This window comes from Arachis hypogaea, chromosome 20 (genome assembly GCF_003086295.3).
Source record: "Arachis hypogaea cultivar Tifrunner chromosome 20, arahy.Tifrunner.gnm2.J5K5, whole genome shotgun sequence".
Lineage (NCBI taxonomy): Eukaryota > Viridiplantae > Streptophyta > Magnoliopsida > Fabales > Fabaceae > Arachis > Arachis hypogaea.
In genome coordinates, this window is record NC_092055.1 from 131,337,748 (window position 1) to 131,356,785 (window position 19,038).

Below are 19,038 nucleotides of genomic sequence, written 5' to 3' on the forward strand. Positions count from 1 at the left end.
AAAACAAAAATAATAAAACCAAAATTATTAAGAAAAAATAATTAATTTAATATTTTTTTTAACCAAAAAGAGAATGACCAACATTTGATTTTAAAGAGTTGATACTATTTTTTATGATTAGTCGATGCATTTTAATGTTAGGAATTTTCAAATTTTAAAATAAAATCAGTCAATTCATCAATCTTTAAAATAAGAAATTGAGAGTATAAGATAATTTTGACTGAAAAATTATTATTGAAAAAATTACTATAAAGTTTGTAAACCCCGCTAAAAACGGAAAATAATTAGTCAATAAATCGAATTTTAAATAGAAAAATTAAAAATACAAAACTAGTATCAAAATAGGATAGAACTCGTCAAAACGAGAATTTTGATACCAATTTCGAAAATCGGACCGGAAGGACCGAACCGGTTGAACTGGGGCACAAACCGAGCCCGTGGGTCCAACCGGACCCATAATATAAAGGAAACAACAGCCTTCTTCTTCCTCATTAGTTGCTGCAACGCCAAAACAGAATTGGAGGAAAGGGAGAGAAGCTCTCAAACCCTAACCCTTTGATCCACCATAACTCCTCCGTCCGGGCTCCGATCGCCGCACTGTTCGCGGCCACACGCTCAGCGCGTCGAGCTCTACCTTTCTATCCGAACAATTTCACTGGTAAGCCTCCTATTAAGTTCAGAATCCCTATCCCTCTTTCTTTGGTAAACTTGGAAACCTATGGTGAATCTTGTCCAATTTCTATGTTCTAGGTTCAAGTTAGCTTCCGGAACTTGTGGGCTCAAGCTATTGAGCATATGGGTATGGTAAGAACACCCTAACCCTAGCTCAATCTTGTTTTTGGTAATAGAAAACTGAATTGGAACATATATATGTGTATTAGGTGTAGTTTAAGAGGGTGTTTATGCATTGGACTTGAATTTGGATTACTTGGAGCTTTGTTGGTGACAAGGCTTACTTTGGGGCTATTTGATTGAGCTTGGAGGGGCTGTGATTTTGAGTTGTGAGGTTGCCTTGGGTGAACTAAGTGATCGGCCAAGGTATGGTTCAAGTTTCGCACGTTTAAAATTTACGGTATTGTGAAAACTTAGGTTAGAGGTACCATAGGATAAGTTGAATTGTTTGTTCTATTTAATGATTAGCCTTGTAATGTTGTTGGAATAGATTTATTGGTGGCTATATATATTGGAATTATGAGGTGTGGAAGTTATTAATGGTGTGCTCTTATATTTATTTATGATGGATTAGGATTGGTGTTTGTTAATAAGGGTGTAGAGTTGTGTTGTGGTGGTATTGCATTTGCTGTAACTAATTATGTAATGATCGGAATTGCATGAGACCAAGTCTGGGCTAAACTTGGAAATATAAGGAACTAAACTGGAAAATTTGGGACCTTTTTGTTAAATATACAATTTATGGCAAATTTTTTAAGTTAGGTTGTTAAATCTGTCCTGCAGCAGAAAAGGTTAAACAGGACAGCAACTTGTTTGTCTTGCTGCGACTTCTACGAGTTGAGTTTTGGAGCAAAACTAATTTTGTTATAAAATTTGATTAACTTTCTTTATTGCTATAAAACTTCAGAATTTTAAGAGTTGAGGATTGGGAGTTGTGAATTTTTGAATATTGGTGGTCAAAACTGAAAAGAAACAGATTTCAGCAAGCTATGCATCAACTTCCAATACTTGTAACTCTTAGAATTGAATAGCAATTGGGTTGCAACCAAGACACAGTTGTTTCTGGATGAGCTAGAAGTTTCCAAATAAAAATTTAGCTTAATTGGAGTTTTGTAATAAAAGTTATTCAAATTGAAAGGTACTAGGCTTGTTGGTTTCAAAAACAGATTTTGACTCATTTTTACTTAACTTCCAGGTAATGTAACTTCTTTATTAAAAATGATATTAACTCAGAACTAATTGAGAAAGAAACCTGGATGAGTGAAGTGTAACTACATTAATTTTTAAAGTCATTGGATTTAACTTGAATTTTATATTGAATTTTGAATATCACATGCTGTTGCTGTTTTTCTGGTTTTATGCACTGCAGAACAGTCACTATTTTTCCTTTATTCCTAAGGCTAGAAAAATCAGAAAATTATGATCTTTGGTTTGTTAGAAATCTTATTTCAAGATGAACGCCTGGACATAAAGTTTGCGCAATTCCGAGTTCATTTGTTATATTAAAAACAGAAAAGGAAATAGAGTGTCGAGGATGTCTTAGTGATAGTCATGGGTTCGAGAAGTTAAAGTTTAACCTTCGTGTGATGTGACTGATTTAATGTTAGAGTTGGGTTGATTTTAAGATTATTCGATAATAAGAAGGTTGAGAAGAGTTTGATAAATAGTTTGGTCAGGACGCAGAAAGGATAATTAAGATGAATTATAAGGGAATGATGATGAAAAATGTGAAAGGGAGGTTGTTTATAAAAGGAGTTAACATGCCATGGCTTGATGAATGATTAAATAATGATTATGATTATGAAATGGCTTATGAATGATGATATCTGAGATACGAGTTTCCCTGGGTAAAAACCGTGGCTCGCCACCACGTGTTCCAGGTCGATTCTCGATACTCTGTTAACCCTACGTCGTAAGGGTGACCGGGCACGTATAAATTCCCGGGTATGGATAACCCCCATTGAGTGATTTATATGATGATTGAATGTAAACTCTATGCATAGACTCTTGGGGATGCGCGACGGGGGACAGTCTAAGGTTTTCGGACTTGTCGGGTTGGCTGGATAACCGGCAGATGGGCCCCATCAGCCATAGGACAGGCATGCATCATATGCATTTGTTTGTTTTGATTGCTATGCATTTCCTGGGTTTGCCTAATTGATATATATCACCTGCTATCTGTTATACTTGCTATTTGTACTATCTGCTCATTACTTGTGCGTGACCTTGTTTGGTTGCTTGTTTCTGTTGCATTGTGAATGATGGAGGGATGGAGGAAAAGTAGAAATGGTTTGGTGTTAGATTAGGATTGAAATTGAGTAAGTTAGATAGATTTAGAATACCTACCCCTGTTATAGCTTCTGTTTAGTAATTAAGTTGGATAATTGTATAACGGAGTTCTAGGATTGCCTATGGCATTCTCAGGACCGTATTTCTTATGCGCGTGGCACTTTTACCATGCTGAAAACCTCCGGTTCTCATTCCATATTGTATTGTTGTTTTTCAGATGCAGGTCGAGAGGCTCCTTGCTAGGCGTCTGGATCCTGGAAAGCGAAGTAGTCCTTGGGTGTATTTTGGTTTTCTATTTGTATATATGTATATATGTATTTAGCTTACTCTCCAAGAAACTTATGTATGCTGCTCCTCTTAGAGGTTGAGGGAGAGATAGGAGTTTATTTTGGTATTTTGGTATATTTTGGGGATACCTATGTATATTCATATGTGTATATATATATATATATATATATATATATATATATATATATATATATATATATATATATATATATATATATATCCTCTGGCCAGCCTTAGCTTCGCAGGCTAAGTCAGGGGCTAGTTATGTTGTTTCCTTAGCTTTCCTTTATTCTTTTGCTTAACTTTATCATGTTCCTATTAGGTTTCTTAGCACGCAAGTAATCCTTTCCTGAGCGTTGCGCTTTTTGTTTTGCGATTTTGTTTTACCCGTTTTTCAAGGCTCCTAGTTAAGTATCTTTTCTCTATTATTATATATATATTACTATTCTTAGAGGTCGTAATACCTTACTAACTCAGTCTTATGACTTAAGCATAAGATTAAGTATGGTAGGGTATTACATTATGGTATCAGAGCAGTTCGTTCCTATAGAGCCTGAGGGACGGACTGATTATGCCTCTGGGCATACTCTGGGTGTCTATACATGCTATTTAGGGTATCTAACTGATATATGGGGCATGAATGCTCATGAGCATGCATTTGGGACTTTGAAATACTAAACTAGAGATATTGAGACTGATCACCTTGATATCACTTGTTTGGTGTGAACAGGAACCAAATGGCGTCTCGTGGGCGCGGTCGTGAGCGTAATCGAGGTCAAAGACGGAGGGCTAATGAGGTAACCATACCAATAGATAGTTTGACCGATATTGTGACCGCAATGACGAGTGTTGCTGCTGCCATTGGTACTGTTGCTGCCGCGACCATCCGAGTAATGGATGGGATGCAACCACAAGCTGGAACTGGCAACAATGATGATAATGAATATGAAGGTGGACATAATGCTCCGAATACAAGGGTACCACTGAGTTATTTGGAGCAGGTTAACGTGGGTCAGGCAACGGGAGAAAGCTCAAGGAGGGCTGAGGTAGCAAGAAGTGATCACCGAGAACCCTTCACAAAGAAAAAGGGAAAGATTACACCGAGGAGCCAAACTTTCAAAAAGAATCGCTTTGTCGCTTCACATTCTCAGCGCTGGAGCAATGACCGAAGGAACGATAACCGTCTGGATCCGAATGCTGAAGGGAAAACTAGTACTCAACTGGATAATTTAAAGTGCCCAAGGTGCAAGGAGTACCATCCAAACAGACCGTGCAGGGCCGGATTAGGCGTATGTTACAAGTGCGGGAGACCAGGGCATATGTCTTGGAATTGTCCATACAAAGAAAATTGGGATGCAACTGAATTTAATTCTCATAGCCGAGGTAATTTTAAACCATCAGGTAAATTTCTAATTTCCTTGCATACGGTTAATATGTAATACTCGTTCGTGATGTATGACAAGTTTCAGTAATCATGAGGTCCAAGTCGATAATTAGTCAAAAACTATTGGTTATTGAGACGGAGTGACACTTAGCTACCTTAGAGGGGTGGTTAGACTTTTGAAGGTTAAGGATTAAGTAACGTAGTGGAAGCAGGTTGGACCATATCTAAGAAATCAGGAGTGTTGAAGGTTACGCAGAGTTATTGTTTGGAATTCAGTGACGGTGAAACTTTGAGGAAGAGGAGTAGAGCGAACACAGCCTTTAGATGTTAATTGTTAAGAGGTAAGTGGAGATGAAATCAAACCTCTATACGAGAGAGTTTCTAAGACAATTCTTGAAGGTGTGTCAGAACTTCCATTTCAGATAGAAAGCGAGTTTGTGATAGACTTAGTGCCGGAAGCCAGATTAACTTCAATCGCACCACAAGCGAAGACATCATTATAATCGGTAGAATTTAGGATTGAGTGGAAGGGAGTACTAGAAGAGGGAAGAAGAACGGTAGGAAACCTTATGCAGAGAGAGTGTGCTAACGAATCTTCGCGATTTGATCTAATCCTTCTTTTGAAACCTACATTGACATTCGATCCGGAGCTCTTCCTAAATAGCTTGACTACCTTTCTAACTTTACTCCTTGTGCGCATGAATATTGTTTCTTCCAGGATGAGTCTGAGCTTGTCTTGGTATAAGCGCGTAATCCTTGAATCTTGTATGCTCGCTATGACAAGAGTTGCCCCTATTCGCAAACCATGTTCTTCAGAATCAGCTGAGACTTTGTTGACTCTGTACGCTCTGTTCTTCCTACAAAAGGTCTCTAATTTGAACTCTTTTCTTGAGATGCACCCAAGTTCCTCTCCTTGTGTATTCCATCATTTCGGTATAATCCTGATTAACCGTGTACAAGATTTCCTTTCTGACTCATTACGAACACCGTTTGTATTGCTCATTCATTTTTCGAGCTTAATGTCCTTTTGAAAATTAACTCGAGCCTATATTAGTATCACGTATAGAATATAGTCGTGACTGTGGAAATGTTGATTCCTTAAGAGCATGACTTTTGGATACAAAAGATAAAGCAGGTAAGCATGCGCCGTCAAAAAGAGTTTTGGAGCTTTAAATTCTTGTCGACCACAAAGCCTATGATTAGTTTAATGCGCTATAAATACACCGGTTACATAGATACCCGAATATGAAGAGAGCTTTCAAACTCCAAGAGAAGGATTAACCCCAAATCCAGTAATTAGTATACTCGAACTTATTTAACAACTCAGAATTAGTGTGATACATTACCAGAGGGGTTTAGGATACGTGTAAATACAACATCGTGAAGTGGTAACGGATGCCCTGAGTAAGAAGTTTTTGGGGAAATGCTTGGATATAAATTTCGGAGAAAGGAAGGCTAGATAAGTTGGAACTTTAAATTGGATATTAAGGGAATAGCTAAAGGAGTCAAACTAAATCTATTGCAGTTTTAACACATAGCAAAGACGAAATGCAGGAAGCGTGAGGGGACGATAAAGACCTACCGAGGATGTCGAAGTCTGGCAAACGAAAGGGAACTAAGAAAGATTTATATGTTTAATGTCGAAATAGAGATTATAAAGTCAAAGACTTAAGGAGTGCAATAACGCTGATAAGGGGCTACTAAGAGTACCGAAGCCGGTTGAATCCAGAAGACACCAAGAGAGGGTTATGTGTTGAGGTCGGAAGTTGAAATAAGAAACTGTTGTTAGAAGCTTACAAGAGAAATTTTTGAAGTTACCTTGAGATTTCTAAAACCTACCACGAATCAAAGAAGATATTTTGAGCAGACAGAAATGAAGAACGAGGTGGAAATCTATGTGATTACAAGTTTGACGTATGAGAAAGAAATGAGAGACCACCAGAAACCATTCGAAATGCCACAGCCGTCGAAGGTTCTACATTAAAGGTAAAAGGGAATAGCTATCGATTTCGTAATAGATTGCCAAGGTCTAAGACAAAAGGTAAGACAAAAGGTGATACTGTTAGGGAATCGTGGATCAAGTGATCAAGTCCGTTTTGCCCATCGGAGCAAATTACTTATTAGGAAAACCAACAAGACTATACATCAGGGAGAAGGTGAGACTCTACAGTATGCTAAACAGCCTTTGAATTAATTGGAAACTGGAACATCGAATGTCTTAATTCCTGAATTTGATAGCCGAGACAACAGAGGAAAAGTTACGCAAATTTGAGTAAAGATTCTCATTATGGGAGCCGACAAAAGAGTAAGGCAGATCTAAGAAGTTAAATCCCGCCAAGTTAGCCTATTTCAAATTTTGGAGAGTATTGATGGTCAATGGCGTGCCAAATAGTTTTTGTCATACCTTTCGAACCTATTCCAACATACTCCGTATGTCGTAACTTCTGAAGCACGCCTCTAAATCAAATTCATGTCTTACAACCTAAGCCAGCTTAAATGAAAGGAGATGGACGTATCGAGTGACGAAGTCGGTTTCAAGAAACTCTGAATATGCCAAAGGACTACCCACACCTCTTTTCAGATAATTGAATCTGAATTTTAAGGGCAAAATTCATAATTTGGTGGGTAGAATGTAAACCCCGCTAAAATCGGAAAATAATTAGTCAATAAATCGAATTTTAAATAGGAAAATTAAAAATACAAAACTAGTATCAAAATAGGATAGAGCTCGTCAAAACGAAAATTTTGATACCAATTTCGAAAATTTGGCCCAAAATCGGACCGGAAGGACCGAACCGGTTGAACCGGGGCACAAACCGAGCCCGTGGGTCCAACCGGACCCATAATATAAAGGAAACAGCAGCCTTCTTCTTCCTCATTAGTTTCTGCAACGCCAAAACAGAATTGGAGGAAAGGGAGAGAAGCTCTCAAACCCTAACCCTTTGATCCACCATAACTCCTCCGTCCGGGCTCCGATCGCCGCACTGTTCGCGGCCACACGCTCAGCGTGTCGAGCTCTACCTTTCTATCCGAACAATTTCACTGGTAAGCCTCCTATTAAGTTCAGAATCCCTATCCCTCTTTCTTTGGTAAACTTGGAAACCTATGGTGAATCTTGTCCAATTTCTATGTTCTAGGTTCAAGTTAGCTTCCGGAACTTGTGGGCTCAAGCTATTGAGCATATGGGTATGGTAAGAACACCCTAACCCTAGCTCAATCTTGTTTTTGGTAATAGAAAACTGAATTGGAACATATATATGTGTATTAGGTGTAGTTTAAGAGGGTGTTTATGCATTGGACTTGAATTTGGATTACTTGGAGCTTTGTTGGTGACAAGGCTTACTTTGGGGCTATTTGATTGAGCTTGGAGGGGCTGTGAATTTGAGTTGTGAGGCTGCCTTGGGTGAACTAAGTGATCGGCCAAGGTATGGTTCAAGTTTCGCACGTTTAAAATTTACGGTGTTGTGAAAACTTAGGTTAGAGGAACCATAGGATAAGTTGAATTGTTTGTTCTATTTAATGATTAGCCTTGTAATGTTGTTGGAATAGATTTATTGGTGGCTATATATATTGGAATTATGAGGTGTGGAAGTTATTAATGGTGTGCTCTTATATTTATTTATGATGGATTAGGATTGGTGTTTGTTAATAAGGGTGTAGAGTTGTGTTGTGGTGGTATTGCATTTGCTGTAACTAATTATGTAATGATCGGAATTGTATGAGACCAAGTCTGGGCTAAACTTGGAAATATAAGGAACTAAACTGGAAAATTTGGGACCTTTTTGTTAAATATACAATTTATGGCAAATTTTTTAAGTTAGGTTGTTAAATCTGTCCTGCAGCAGAAAAGGTTAAACAGGACAGCAACTTGTTTGTCTTGCTGCGACTTCTACGAGTTGAGTTTTGGAGCAAAACTAATTTTGTTATAAAATTTGATTAACTTTCTTTATTGCTATAAAACTTCAGAATTTTAAGAGTTGAGGATTGGGAGTTGTGAATTTTTGAATATTGGTGGTCAAAACTGAAAAGAAACAGATTTCAGCAAGCTATGCATCAACTTCCAATACTTGTAACTCTTAGAATTGAATAGCAATTGGGTTGCAACCAAGACACAGTTGTTTCTGGATGAGCTAGAAGTTTCCAAATCAAAATTTAGCTTAATTGGAGTTTTGTAATAAAAGTTATTCAAATTGAAAGGTACTAGGCTTGTTGGTTTCAAAAACAGATTTTGACTCATTTTTACTTAACTTCCAGGTAATGTAACTTCTTTATTAAAAATGATATTAACTCAGAACCAATTGAGAAAGAAACCTGGATGAGTGAAGTGTAACTGCATTAATTTTTAAAGTCATTGGATTTAACTTGAATTTTATATTAAATTTTGAATATCACATGCTGTTGCTGTTTTTCTGGTTTTATGCACTGCAGAACAGTCACTATTTTTCCTTTATTCCTAAGGCTAGAAAAATCAGAAAATTATGATCTTTGGTTTGTTAGAAATCTTATTTCAAGATTAACGCCTGGACATAAAGTTTGCGCAATTCCGAGTTCATTTGTTATATTAAAAACAGAAAAGGAAATAGAGTGTCGAGGATGTCTTAGTGATAGTCATGGGTTCGAGAAGTTAAAGTTTAACCTTCGTGTGATGTGACTGATTTAATGTTAGAGTTGGGTTGATTTTAAGATTATTCGATAATAAGAAGGTTGAGAAGAGTTTGATAAATAGTTTGGTCAGGACGCAGAAAGGATAATTAAGATGAATTATAAGGGAATGATGATGAAAAATGTGAAAGGGAGGTTGTTTATAAAAGGAGTTAACATGCCATGGCTTGATGAATGATTAAATAATGATTATGATTATGAAATGGCTTATGAATGATGATATCTGAGATACGAGTTTCCCTGGGTAAAAACCGTGGCTCGCCACCACGTGTTCCAGGTCGATTCTCGATACTCTGTTAACCCTACGTCGTAAGGGTGACCGGGCACGTATAAATTCCCGGGTATGGATAACCCCCATTGAGTGATTTATATGATGATTGAATGTAAACTCTATGCATAGACTCTTGGGGATGCGCGACGGGGGACAGTCTAAGGTTTTCGGACTTGTCGAGTTGGCTGGATAACCGACAGATGGGCCCCATCAGCCATAGGACAGGCATGCATCATATGCATTTGTTTGTTTTCATTGCTATGCATTTCCTGGGTTTGCCTAATTGATATATATCACCTGCTATCTGTTATACTTGCTATTTGTACTATCTGCTCATTACTTGTGCGTGACCTTGTTTGGTTGCTTGTTTCTGTTGCATTGTGAATGATGGAGGGATGGAGGAAAAGGAGAAATGGTTTGGTGTTAGATTAGGATTGAAATTGAGTTAGGTAGATTTAGAATACATACCCCTGTTATAGCTTCTGTTTAGTAATTAAGTTGGATAATTGTATAACGGAGTTCTAGGATTGCCTATGGCATTCTCAGGACCGTATTTCTTATGCGCGTGGCACTTTTACCATGCTGAGAACCTCCGGTTCTCATTCCATATTGTATTGTTGTTTTTCAGATGCAGGTCGAGAGGCTCCTCGCTAGGCATCCGGATCCTGGAAAGCGAAGTAGTCCTTGGGTGTATTTTGGTTTTCTATTTGTATATATGTATATATGTATTTAGCTTACTCTCCAAGAAACTTATGTATGCTGCTCCTCTTAGAGGTTGAGGGAGAGATAGGAGTTTATTTTGGTATTTTGGTATATTTTGGGGATACCTATGTATGTTCATATGTATATATATATATATATCCTCTGGCCAGCCTTAGCTTCGCAGGCTAAGTCAGGTGCTAGTTATGCTGTTTCCTTGGCTTTCCTTTATTCTTTTGCTTAACTTTATCATGTTCCTATTAGGTTTCTTAGCACGCAAGTAATCCTTTCCTGAGCGTTGCACTTTTTGTTTTGTGATTTTGTTTTACCCGTTTTTCAAGGCTCCTAGTTAAGTATCTTTTCTCTATTATTATATATATATTACTATTCTTAGAGGTCGTAATACCTTACTAACTCAGTCTTATGACTTAAGCATAAGATTAAGTATGGTAGGGTGTTACAAAGTTAATTACTACTAAAAAATTATTTTATTCCAAAAATGTCAAGAAAGAATGAACCATTTAAATTGTATTTAAAGAAGAAGACCAAAATTAATTAGATATTGAAAATAGATCATACTATCCTAAGATACATATTAAAATTGCATTTATTAGTTTGGCTTTAGAGGAATTTGCTGGATGGGAGCTGGGAGGGGAATGAAGGACTTTGAATATATAAACGGTATTTATAAATTTTATTATTCTGAAGAAAAAGAGTTTGGAAATTTTTTTTATTTTTACATTTTCTCATAAATAACAGAATAGAAACGCTCAAGGATAAAAAAACCAAATTACCCAATCACTATTTTGATAAATATAGTTCTAACAGAATATAAAAAAAAAAAAAAAACTCATAGATTGAAAGTTTATTTTTATTAATCATTCAAACTTTTCATTTAATTTTCAAGTTCTCTCGAGTTCTCCAAATCGAAAGTATCATGAGAACTAAATATAAGTTATATTTTTATTTTTAAAAAATTATTATATTACCATTTAAATTTTAATTTCCGATTGTTTTGTCGATTTTTAACAAAATCGATGGTGGTTCGATTCTAATAGTCTGAGAGTGAAACCTACTCCTCTTTTGCAGGTACCAGTTCTATAAGTGTATCAAAGTTTCTCGAATTAGACGAGTATCAAGATAGAAAATAAGTTCAAAAAGTGTCAAAAAGGCAAAAGAAATGTAGAAGAAAAGATTCGAAAAATATACCGACTGAAATCAAAATAGTTTGCAATAAGTTTAAACAAAGTGGTAAAATGCCTTCGATAGAATCAAAAGACTTTTGACATAAAAATTAAAGATGCTGAAATGTAAATTGGACAAAGAAATTAAAAATTGCTTAAAAGATAAATTAGATAGGAAAGGTAAATTGGACGGAAAAGTAAAGTTTTACAGAAAGTGTAAATGGAAAAAATAAAGACAATGGAAAGAACCCTACAGAAATCGAACTCGAATATAGACTAGGGAATTCGCTGGAATATGAGTGTGCTTGAGTGTATTTCTGAAGAAATGTTCCAACCTTAATTTCTTCGAACTTGCTAGTATTTATAATCTACTTCTATAACCGACCACTAATTGCATGGTGATGCCTTGTATGCGAATTTCTTGGTAACCGTTCCCGCTCTTTTACTAATTAATGAATGTTATCAATAAATTTCCAACTCAGAGAAAAGCCTTCAACTTCCTTCTCTGTGTAACTGCTCGATTCTCCATTTCAAAAGTGTCATTCGATCTATTCGAATTATTTTCCTAATTCATTAAGGTACCAAAATCGAGTACACGTCAGCTAACTTCCATTTAACACTCGTACGTATGTCTTTTCGATTTTTACTCCCTTTTTAACATCTCTCCAACATTTTGAATTAACTTATTCTTTCGAAAGTATTTCTCGACCAACACCGATATTATAATAATAAATAATAAAATTATAAAAATATTTATTTAGTAGTCATACAAACTTTTATTTCATATTTATTTAAAATTCTTGAACATGATTTGGGCATATAAGTTATATTTTTGAAGAAAAAAAACTATGTGTATTTAAAAGTTCAATCATAAAATTATTTATAATATATATATGTAAAATATATATTATTTCACATATTTTTAATATATATTTTATATTTTAATATATAATATATATTAATAACTAATTTTTTATGTATATTTGCTTCTTGTGCGTGCCAACTCTTTTTGTCGTAGGCAGTCTTTATGATAAATTAATTATAAGTATTTTTGTTGGTTGAATTAAATATATTACAAATTATAAATAATTATAACTGACGGATAAATTTAATTTAATTATAACTAGTCTCTATTTGTTGTTCCTGTCCCCTTTGCCCCATCCCAAAATTAAAAAAGAATTACAAGAATAAATAATAAATAAGTCTCTAATTTTCTTTTTGTATTAAATTAAATATCTATTAGCCTCGGGCATTTCTACTATTAATTTTGGTTAAGAACTTATAATATCCATACAAAAAATGATTAGAGATCTATTTATGTACTTTATTCAAATTATAGATAATAAAAAAAATTTAAAATGAAATAAATACAATATGATTGCAATTAGCCAATTACACAAGAAAATGACAAAAAAAAAAAATATCGACCAGCCATTTCTTCCCTTTTTTTTTTTTTTTTGAAAATCAATCAATTATTATGTTCTTAAGCAAATCTGTTTTACGGGAACAACAAAGAAAAGAGAATACTATATCTAATTCCTTATTGATTTGGTCAAATCATTTGTTGTTAGGCTATGAATTTCATATTTAAATGTACCATATTATTATTAATATTAAGGTTTAATTATTCTGTTGATTTATAGTTTTGTAAAATTTTTAATTGAATTTTTAAAATTTTTTTTATTAATTGGGTCTTTGTATTAATTTTTTTAATTAAATTTCTCTTTATAATAATTAATTTAATTGTATAGAGACTCAATTAGAAAAAAAATTGGTATAAGAATCCAAATAAAAAAAATATAAGAATCTAATTAAAAATAAAATTGGTGTAAGAATTCAATTAAAAAAAAAAGTATAAAGATTTAATTAAAAATTTTACGAAACTATAGAAACCAACAAAATAATTAAACTTAATATTAATATTAATATAGCATAAAAGAGGCGTAAAATTTAAGTTTTCAATGCCTGTTATATATTTATTAAAAAAATTAAACTTTTCTGTTATATATTTATTAAAAAAATTAAACTTTTAGCACTACAAGATACTTATCATTTGGTGGAGGTTTTATAGTGGAAGTTTTTGAAAACTTCTCCCACATCGTTTATTCGTAGATATTTTTAAAATTTTCCTACATAAATTTGCACACAATTAAAACAGTCATACATCCAAAAGTCCACTCAAAAACTCAAAGCTCGTATCAAAGATGTAAAATAGGGCTAATTTTGAGTTAGAAGGAGAATAAATAAGACCTATTGATTAAAATCCTAAATTATAGTTGTCACAGTTGTTATTGTCGCTGTCACTGCTATTGCCACCACCACAGCGATTCATCTCAAGATATTATAGCCAATTAGATCGTTCTTAAAAAAAAATTAAAAAATTATAGTATTTAGATTTTATTATTTATTTTGTTTTCATAAATTCTTAGTTCCTAAAAAGCAATTTTTTTAATCTTATAAATTTATTTTTTTAAATATGTAACAAGACATTAGGTAAAAAAAAATTAAATAACTATTCTAGGAAAGGATACGTCCTTCCTTTTATCAGCATCAACAGCTAAAGAAAGAAAACAACAAACAACAAAAAATATAACTTAAACAAAAGAATCCAATGGAGATGAGATTTATAAGAAATTAATAATGCATTGTTTGTTTTATATCTATGTTTATATAGGTGTGTTTGATATGGCATACTAAAAGTTTGAAATTGAGATTAAAACTTAATATTATATTTGGTGGTTAAATATTAAAATTAAATAAAATTTTAATTTTGAAATATAAAATATCAATTCTTTTAGTACTTTTAAAAAGTAAAGATATATGAAACTGAAATTTTAAAAAATTAGAGTATGTATTCATTTTGATCCTCAAAAAATTTTGGACTAAACACTTTAGTCTTTAACTAAAATTAATTATTCAATTGATCCTTAACAATTAATTCTATCAGTCACTTAGATCTTTAGCTCCGTCAACTATAATGAAAGACAAAATGGTCCCTGACAATTCAAGTAGGAGACAAAATGATCCCTCACTGTAAAACCCATAAATTTTAAAAATTTTATTAAGAGTTAATTTCGATTTATTTATTCATTAAATACTTTAATCTCAGAAATTATTTTATAAAAGATAAATTAAAGTAAATTTTGATTAATTGAGTTTAGAATCCATTTAAGATTTTATCTGATTTTATAATTATTGAATTATTTTCTATATTTAAATTATAAAGTTTAGCAAATGTAAAATAATAAGAATTTTATATAATTTAATTTAAACAAATGATATTTTAGAATTTAATACTTTTATTTTTATCAACAAAGAAAATTCAGAATTCAATCTTATATACAATATTCCCTAATTTTATTAAAATCTAACAAATTTCAATTTATCTAAAATAATTCCTAATTTTACAATTGTCCCAAATCGAACCCTAATTCTAAAATCAAACACACAAAATCCTAACCCATCCACCGCCCCTCACTCCACCGCCACCCCCTTCCCTAAACCTAACATTCAGTTAATTCAGAAACAAAAGAGAAAGAAAAGGGAAAAAAGGGGGAGAACGCAGAGTAAAGAGCAGAGAACTCGAGATGCCTGAGAGAGGAAGAGAGAGAGAGAGAGTGGAGATCTCGCCGCTGCTGTCGGAGCTCCACCACTGCCAAACCATCGCAGAACCACAGAGAGGAGAAGCCCGCAGCTGACATCATCGGAATGGGAGCCAGAGGAATCAAACGCGATGGAGGTTTGCATCAGCTGCTGCCATGGCCACCATTTCGTCACCGCCGCCGCTGGGTCGTCGTCGCGTCGTCGTCAAATCCGTTAACCTTGCCAACTCGTGAAAGAGAATCACGATGAAGCTCGGTTTCTGTTTCTTTGGTCCGTGAGCGGGGAGGTCGTGGATGGAGGAAGATCGATTGAGAGAGGACGCTGCCGCCACTGCACCACGCCTCGTCACCACTGCCGCATCGTGCTCCACACCGTCGCTGCTACTGTTCTGTCACGGGAGAAGGACGCGCGAAGGAGAGAGAGAAGGATCCGAAGCTGAGCTGAGGTCCAACCGCCGCGCTCAGTCGCTGTTCACGTTGCTGGCATCGCCTTCGGTTGGAGCCGTCGCTGCCAGCTTCCATCTCCATCAAGGCTGATTGTGGATTTGAGGGGACGAAGCTGCCTCTGCTGCCGGAGAAAGCACTGCCGGTAAGGGTTTTGGGTTTGTCCTTCGTTTCTTTTGAGATTCCGAAAGTTTTATTGTCGTTGCATGTTAATTTCAGTTGCCGTTGCCAGAGTCTAGTAGACGCTGCTGCTTGAGTGGCAGCCGGGGCTGCCGTCGAACTGATTTAGAGACTGCCGCTGCTTCGTTTTGTCATTTCAATAAGTATTTACGTTTAGAAAATCCCTGTGTTAGTGTTCGGTTATGTGTGATTAAAGACTTTGAGGTTTGGTAACGTAGATTTGAATTTTGACGTTGCGTGTCGCGTAAATATTGCTGTAGCTGCCGCGCCATTCCTTTTATCCCAGTAAGTGTCTCTATCTCGGAATCCTCACCATTAGTTTTCCATTATGTGCTTTAAGATTTTCCGTGATATTAATGTTTTAGGAATTAGAAACTGAGGTCGCACGTCGCGTTTGAGGCTGTTCTGCTTTTGAGAAAGCAAGCGGAGCCGAGGTTGCAGCTGCCACTGATTGCGGGCGGAAAAGAAAGGGTTTCTTGATGCGTTTGATTTATGAGTTTCGACTATTCGAGATAGGGGATTTTTCTTAAAATCTATTTTACTTTGCGGAGTTGTTATAAATAGATATTAATGTGATAAAACATATGTCTGTTATTATGATTGTCTTATAAATGTGGTTGTTTGCTGGACTGAATGACTGATTGCTGAAAAGAAATTGGTTTGAAAAGAAATTGGTTTGAAAGGTTATTTAGTTGATTATTATTTAGAAATGGTTTCCTTGGTTTTAAAGCTATTTTTGATAATGTAAATGAATCGGATTTGGAAATGATTTGGAATATGAAACTGAATTAATTTTGGAAACGGTTTAATTTTGAGTTAGTCTGACTTTATAAATGACTTTGTAAATGATTTAGTATTTCAGCTGGTTTGATTTTAAAAAGAGATTTATTGTTGGCATTGATTCGCTTTGAAAATAATTTGATATTGGAACTGGTTGAATTTTGGAAATGAATGAGATTTGGAAATGGTTAAGAAAAGGTTTGAGAAATATTTGGATGGACTCGAAAAGGGTGGCAGTATCCGAGTTTTAGAGGAGATGCTGTCGAAATTTTATAAAATTAGAAATTTTATTGAAGTAATTATTTAAAAGGATTTGTTTTTAAACATTATATGTTTTAAGATTGATTTATTTATCAAATAAAGAATTACATTTTGAATTGGGATCGTTAACGGACGGAATGGAAAGAAGGATGACGAGGATTTTCTTTAAAATATGGTTTTTGAATGAATTTGGAAATGAGATTTGGATTGATGAATGATTATGACGTTGAGAATGTTGAGGATGTTGAGATATGAATTTTGAATTATTCATTTGGCTTATGAATTTGAATTATCTGGAATACAAGGTTCCCTGGATAAAGTACCATGGCTTGCCACCAAGTGTACTAGGTTGAAAACTCAATACTCTGTTGACCCTACGACGTAAGTGTGACCGGACATTATATAAATTCCCGGGAATGTTACCCCCCATTGAGCAATATTGATTATTTAAGAAAAAGCTATGCATAGACTCTTGGGGATGCACGTCGGGGGACAGTCTAAGGACAATTCAGACTTGTCGGGTTGGTTGGATAACCGACAGATGAGCCTCATCAGCCATAGGACAGGTATGCATCATATGAATTTGTATGCTTTGCTTGGGTTTGAACTTATTTTGGTTTGCCTAATTGCTAAACTGTTCTTAACTGCTACTTGAACTATTTGCTGTAACTGCTACCTAAACCTATGCTTTCCTTGTCTGTCTTGGTTGTGTTTGTCCTGGCGTGCTACATTTGAGAATGAACTTTGATGCTGAATTAATGATTGTATTGTTTGATTGCGTGGTTGATTTCTGAATGAGATTTTCTTGTAAGAAAGGAAAAGTTTCGGATTTTTGAAAGATTAAACATTGTTTCTTTGAAAAGGTTTTGAACGATTTTTTATTGGTTTTTAAAAGATTCACAAGGCAATGATAGTCACTGAGCCTGAAAACAGTTTTCTTATTGAATATTTGCTTATGACAACTTTGAAATTTCGTGGTGAGACTGTGTGGTTAGGTTCTCATCCCCTACAACTTTACCTTTTCAAGAACCGAATGAAGAAGCATTAAGAGGAGTTATACTGCGCTTGGTTTATATGTTGTTCTATTAATTAGATTATTTTCTGCCCTCATCTTTGTTATTACAAGCTTGTAAGAGGGATAGGAATTGTATGTTTTATATGTATATTATATTGAGTTATTATGTAAGAAGTCTTGTATATGAATCTATGCCTGCTTATATTTTTCTTTAGATAAAAGTGATACAGTGTCGAGTCACAGGCTCCTATTTTAGTATTTAGTATGTAAAGTAGTCGTAATACTTCTTGCTATCAGAGTAGCACAGTCGGAAGCGTGACTTCTGATTGTGAGGATGTTACACTCACAACTCTAACAGGAGACAAAATGATCCCTGACCCCTTTGTTCGAAAACGACACTATTCTTCCCTAATTTTCATCATATTTCGCATAACTCTAACATTCATATTAGCCTTCTTCACCTTCACAATCTTCTTTTCCATCTTTTCCTTCCTCTTCTTCAGCTCCAAGATCAAGTCTGTAGCTGGTACACCCACTTCCTCCGCACTTTACCCACCATAAACATCCACCTCCATGTCCTCGATAATAGCATCACCTCTAACCCCGACAACGTTCACCACATCCTCAAGACCAAGTTCCACAACTACTCTAAGGGCACGCTTTCTCCACTCTCCGACAAGCAATATAGATTGTTGGACATTAAGACATCATGAGAAAATTCTCTTTTGTCATCATATACAAATTCTCATTTGGAATGGACCCCGAGTGTTTCATTCCTTCTTTTCTGGAGTCCAAGTTGGCAAACAGTTTCGACCTTGCATCCAAGCTATCAGTACAACAAGCAATGTCATCGTTGCTGCTCATATGAAAACTGAAGCAATTACTAAACATTGGTTTGGAGAAGAAGCTGAAGGAAGCGATCGGATTGGTGGACAATGTGGTCATGGAGATGATAGGGCAAAGGAGGAGGGAGATGGTGGCGACGATGACGGGTCTTAACAAATCAGACTTGCTGTCTAGATTCATGGGATCTATCGAAGACGATAAGTACTTGAGAGACATAGTCATTAGTTTCCTGAGTATGAATTGGTTGAGAACAAGTTGATGATTTTTCTTCTTGTGAACATTGAAGTTGCAGAGTGTGCATTGTGTAGCTTCAAGTTATAGTGTTAGACTGTTAGTGTTATGTGAGATACAATGGAAATTGGAGGAAAACAGTGTCGTTTCTAAATAGAGGAGCTCAGAGACTATTTGGTCCCCTGTTAGAGTTTCTAGAGACTATTTTATCCTCCGTTAGAGTTGACGGA

General features: G+C 35.1%; 2 long non-coding RNA genes across 2 annotated transcripts; both read left to right on the forward strand.

The window, feature by feature from the left end:
- The first annotated feature begins 507 nt into the window (after nt 1–507).
- On the forward strand, nt 508–3,376 carry LOC112783894 (uncharacterized). Its single transcript, XR_003193645.2, has 4 exons — nt 508–658; nt 751–804; nt 882–1,038; nt 3,179–3,376. It is a non-coding gene; the product is annotated as an uncharacterized lncRNA (long non-coding RNA).
- A 4,131-nt stretch (nt 3,377–7,507) lies between these two features.
- Nucleotides 7,508–10,479, forward strand: LOC112784321 (uncharacterized). The gene is made up of 4 exons (XR_003193843.2): nt 7,508–7,678; nt 7,771–7,824; nt 7,902–8,058; nt 10,195–10,479. It is a non-coding gene; the product is annotated as an uncharacterized lncRNA (long non-coding RNA).
- Nucleotides 10,480–19,038: the final 8,559 nt, after the last annotated feature.